Consider the following 6,135-nt stretch of genomic DNA (forward strand, 5'->3'; position numbering starts at 1 on the left):
ATCCTGCTTCAGATGTGCTTGTTTCAACTCAAACTATACAGGGACGCCACCGCTGCACTGCGCAATTCAATTTCTTTTGTATGAAGGAAGCAGGCAGGGAAGCTCTAACGCTCAGACCTTCATCTGTGTTCAGCTCGTCAGCAGCCTCACCACTTCCTGAACGTGGTTACGGGAGGAGGCGTCCAGCTGCAGTTGCCAGGATTGGTGTGTGCGTCTTTCAGAGGATCCCTCGCACTTTGTACAATACACGGCCCTCAGGCATGTGGCTGGTGAATGCAACGCACAGCAGAATTTTCACGTGGGATGAGTTTATTTTCAACTTTGCTCGAGAAGTCCTTTCTGCAGCGGCAGTTAAAACCCACAGAGCTGATTTCACTTCTGTATTCTGCTAGAGCAAACATTTACTAACAGCTGTGTTATCCACAACTAATAATAATACAATTATTAGGGTCCCAGGCTGTATTAAATGCATAATAAAGTCATTTGGTTACCCACTTACCTTTGGTAGAAGCTGCAGCCCTAGAAACATTCAATCAGTGACAGGAAACCCCTCCTTATTGAAATCAATACCCCAGAATCCTGGAAATGACCGTCAGTAAATGTATTATGTGGCGGGCTACATTTTCTGCAGCTGCTAATGTTGGGGGATTCAGCAGAGACCCTCATGCATGGGGGGGGCGTTATGCAAATTTATAGGGATAACTTTGCTACGACGAGCATTAAAATGCACATGAAGATTGGAACGCCCATTTCCCCAACATAATCAAGTATTTGTTATATGTTATGAAGTACTGTATTTAATCATACATTTTCATCGCGTGGAAGTTAAAAGTTTACATACTGGTGCATGGACTAAAATGTACGATGGTCCGTTTGCCTGTGACAAGTAAGCAGATGACAGGAAAAAGGTTTCTTTTTCAAATTACGCATTAAATGTAAGGGCATTTACTTTAGAAAGTGAAGTAGATAAATGGAACAGCATCCCAGCAGAAGTGGTAGCGGCTAATCCAATGAGGGAATTGAAACATGCATGTGACAGGCATAAAGCTATTCTGAATCTAAGACAAGACCAAGGACTCAGCCTTTACATTAGAAAAATGAACAGACTAGATGGATGAAAGATTCTTACCTGCCGTCCCATGTTTCAGACCCTGTTACACAGCTGGCAAAGTCCAAATACAATTTGGGAGCCGGATAGATTGTTTTTAGATTCATAAAAGGTGAGGTGCCAGCGGTAACATTTTATGAGCCATGACTACCTGGCTCCTTTTGTCCAGTCCTGCTGCAGAAGGCAGACATGACCATGAGCCACAGCGGCTCCTAGAGTGCATATGTAGACATGGACCAGTATAATTCATTAGCGTATAACATCTTAACATTGGCGCAAAAGAGAGTGGCTGCTCTTTGTTCTTGCTGGTTAGACCATTCCAGTGGTTGCTATGGCGATAAGACTACTTTACAATCCCACATTTCAAACATGACTGATTAAACCTGATATTAAAAGTAATGTTTTTACTGTTTCTATTGAATCACATTATGCTAAACATATATAGAAATAGAATAGAAACTTACCTTTGCTGTTTACTCCCTCTAACGTACTGTTGATTGCAGTGGGCAGACACGGGGGCCGGTAGAGCCCATCCATACATGCTCTCAGGTAGCGAGATTCAGCCGATTCTGCCCATCCTAGGTAGAATATTGTGCAAAATACAAAACATGTTAGACACATAATATTGTGTCCTCGCACCAGCGTACATATACAATATTCTATTACCTGTGTCGTCGCACCAGCTTACATATATAATATTCCATAATGTGTCCCTGCACCAGCTTACATATATAATATTCCATAATGTGTCCCTGCACCAGCTTACACGTATACCGGTAATATTCTATTACCTGTGTTCCTGCACCTGTTTAGATATAATATTCTTATACCTGTTCTTGAACCAGCTTCGATATACAATTTTCTACAATCAGTAGCGTATCTAAGGTGGTACAGTCCTCCCCGGGTGCCACTCGTCAGGGGGTGCCCGGTGGGCTGGCTGAGCAGATGTCTATGCGGCCTGATAGCCTCCTAACGCAGGCACACAGCTTACCTCTGTGGAGCTTGCACACTGTGTGAGGAAACTCTTTTCCCGCTCAGGTTCTTGCTTCCCCTGGGTGGGAAAGGGAATTTCCTTACACAACGTGCAGGCACCACAGCAGTAAGCTGCGGGCCCGTGTTAGACCAGGCTGCATAGACATCTGTGTGGCCCCCGGTGATGCTAGTCTGGCCCCTAGACCAGTGAACTCTGCAAGAGGGGTAAGGAGGTGCAGGAGAATGAATGGGTAAGTAAATGACTGTTTAGGGGCAGAAACACTGCAGGCTGTTGGAGGGGGGTAGAGGTGGCACAGGCAGGCTGCTAAAGGGGCAGAGGCCTACCACGTCCATGTCTGGCTTAGTGTATGGTGATGGGAGTTACGCTGTACCACAATCAATTTCTGGCTCAGCATATAGTGATAAGAGTTATGCTGTACCATAATAAATATTTTTGCCAACATTTTTTTGTGGGGTGGGTGCCACATACTGGATCTGCCCCGTGTGTCAAATACTCTAGGTAGTCCCCTGTCTCTAAAGTTTCCTTCTACCAGCTTAAATATATTAGATTTGGTTACCTGCGTTCCTGTACCAGCTTAGAAATATAATATTCCGTTACCTGCGTCCTTGCACAATATTCTATAACGGGTCCTTACACCAGCTTTGCCAACAGAATATTATGTCTATCAAATGGACAAAATTAAACTATTTTATGTTAACCCATAAATCATTAAACTTAATTGGACCGGCAGAATCGACTTCAGTCTGACATCTGTTGAGAATCACTTGGCAGAACTCGAGGCGAGACTCAATGTCCAACTGGACAAGCTTGATTCTTTGTTACTGGATACGTGTCCAACAGGCGCTGTTTCGGTAAAAGGTGTGTTATTTGTACACACAGCTCCCCGTGTGATACCCAAAACAATTCTTCAACTCGGTAGGCAGAGCATTAATGGACCTGCTGACAAGTAGCTGACCCGTATGATATGGGTGAGTTACAGCTAAACGTGACGTGAGCTTGTCTCACTGGGTTAAAGGGGCAGTCTATACAGTGCTATACAGCTCTGCCAATGAAGACCACCTGCTCCCGTTTTAAAGCCACTTTGGCTAGTTAAAGCAGCTGATCAAAGGCAACAACGAACTAGCCCTGAAATCAACGCAAGTGCTTTCTGCTGGAGATCAGACGCTCTCCACGACTGCAGCACAAGGGGGCAGCGATCCCGTGGCCCAAATAGCTGGAAGGTCCTGCGGAAACCGTGACTGTTTGGAAGTATGGCGTTAGAGTAGTTTCCAATTCTCAATGTCCCAATAGCGTGTGAAAATAAAATATACTATTCAACAAACCACCGGTTACATTTGCTCTCAATGCACACAGGCAACACGAGAACCTCCTCTGCATCACTGAAAAGGCACATTCAACATTATTACAAGTTTGGGGCGTGTGATAATATATTGACGTATACTCAACCATACCTTATGCCTCCTGTCATGAATTAAATTATATTGTGTAGCATAATAACCTTATATAATTCGCATTTCATGACTAACATGAATAAACTGAACGCCACAGTATATTTTGTTTTTATGTTAAAGAAAGGAGCCGCCATGTTTCCCGCCGCGCACCGGAGACGGAGGTGTGACAGACATTCCAAAATGGCGACTTCCTTAACCTCGTGCCAACAGACCTTAGTAACGGTTGCTAGGTAAAGGTGAACAAGATGGCTGGCGAATAGGCGCCATCCAGTAAAAAATACGTTTTGCGCTTTTTTTATACGCGCATTTATCAGTTTATATGCGAGTTTATTTGTTCACCGTAGCGTTTAAAATTTGCGTTCAATAAAAGCTTTTTCTGAGACCGAGGCGCAAGTTTTCCTTTGTATTCGAATCAACATCCGGGACTGCAGGAAGAAGACGACGCCATTACCGCATCTGCCTCTTCCTCCCTTAACTACGAAGGAGGAGCGGCCCACAAGATGGCGTTTCCCATTAAAGAACGTGAAGTAAAAAAAAATGTATTGCGTGCCCCTCTCTTCACCGCTTTCCGCGCCGAAATCCCCCGCAATATACCGCGCGCGCTGTGTGTATTCGGCTGCACGGTGTAAAGGACAGCAACGCTTACATACGAAGTAAATTAGCCATTCGCGCCCCGTCCGCCCACCATTTTTGTTTGTGTTCCAAGCGTGGAGGGTGCGGCTATTTCCAAACATGGCGGCTTCCGTGATAGCGGGAGAGCTTCCCTGGCGACTCACATTCAAGCTGAATAAAACGAATTAAAGGAGCTTTCTTATGACAAATACACAGAAATAATGTGTTCAATGTATGAAAATGTCTGCTTAACTCTATAAAATGTAATACAGGCGGGGATTCATACTTACCTCATAATCGTTACTTTATTATAAAACGAAGACAAATCTATAAAATAACAGCAGAAAAGACTAACGGATCCGAGCTGAGGAGACAGTAGCATCTAAATGCTTTAAAGGGATCTTACAAAGTACAGGCGAGAAGTTTATTTCAAAGGAGGCCATAATCCAAAACTAGTGTTTAGGTGAAATGTAAGGCGGTTTTACGTCCCAGAGAGGGTGGTAGATAAGTAGAATAGCCTCCCGGCAGAAGTGGTAGAGGCTAATAAACTAAAGGAATTTAAACATAGGATAGGCGTAGAGCTATCCCGAATCTAAGATGAGACTGGCGTAGCGTCTTAAGCAGGTAGACCGGACGGGCTGAACGGTTCCGCCATCGGATTCTATGTATCTAAACCGCTACAAGGTTAGCCATTTTGATGCGTCCGTCGGCAATGACCGAAACGCGCAGAACTAAACCCAGGTTATGGGCTGGATCCTCGTAATGGCTGCGTGCAGCCAGTAGCCCCACTCCCACTGCTTGTTACTGGGGTTCCTTCCTAATATTTATTGTTGGCGTGCTCTCCTGCCGTACCGATACATTTTAATGTGACTTAATATTAGCAATTTTAAATTGCATTTGGTAGATATTTTTGCTATCCCCTGCTGTAATAGTGCTATGGAACGTGCAGGCGTTATATAACATAAATATTATATATACACACATTACTTTTTTCCACCCCAATACGCTCTTATTGTTCCCCATACGCAGTCCTGTCCAAGGTTACAGTCAGCACCCCCTCCCTCCATATCATGAGCGGCCTGCGCAGTCCCCGCCTCCATCTTATTGTCTCCGGAGGAGGAGGCAGGCGCACACAAGATGGCGGCTCCCAGGGAGGCGTGAAAAGAGTCTCCGGTCTCCTGCCCGGTCTCCGTACACTGTTTCTAATAGTTATCCGCAGCTTTCGAGTCAGTTTTGTGTGGGCGTATCGGTTTTCGGTTTCGTTTTTTCTATTTTGTGTTTTCTTTCTCTTTCTTTAACGCGTCTAACGGGCGACAAAGGAGAAGCGGCGAGGGGGCGGAGTCTCCGGTTGCTTTACCACCCGCCATCAGTTGGGGGTTTTGAGTTTTCAGCAGGAGACTGTCCATCTTATTCTTCTGCACCCAGCCGTCAAGCAGCTGGGGGAGGCGTTTGTTGAGTGTGTTGTCGCCCGCTCGCCGCCATCTTTGGTGTTCCTACCAACTCTTTATTGGTTTGTTTGGACGGCACAAGATGGCGGCTCCCATGGACTCCCTCAGCTCCGCTGCTCTCGGGCGACTTTAAAGAAATTAACAACAGCGGGCAAGGGAAGTCCAAGGCCCCCTGCCTAGGCCTCGGTGTGAGGATTTTGCCTTCCGGTTGGCGGACTCTTGGAACCTTCGGCTGGAGTGTTACGCGCGGGAATCAGTTTGTTTTCTCTCCGGCCGCCGTCATAAAATGGCGGCTCCCATGGACTTCTCGGCACTTCAGTGAGAGCCGGCGAATAGAAGGCCCCGGCACCATTTTTCATTATTTTACCTATTCGTTTTTATAAGCCGTGCTTTAGTTCGACCGGAGCCGCTACACCGGGAACATATTGCTGTTTTTATCCGCTTTGCCTGACACGTTTACACTTTTTTTTTTTTTTTAATTTTTGTGTACATCCCCCCCCTTGCCCAATCTGACTGGAATCC

Source organism: Sceloporus occidentalis, unplaced genomic scaffold, assembly GCF_023333645.1.
Source record: "Sceloporus occidentalis isolate IW3139 unplaced genomic scaffold, rSceOcc1.0.p SCAF_87, whole genome shotgun sequence".
Classification (NCBI taxonomy): domain Eukaryota; kingdom Metazoa; phylum Chordata; class Lepidosauria; order Squamata; family Phrynosomatidae; genus Sceloporus; species Sceloporus occidentalis.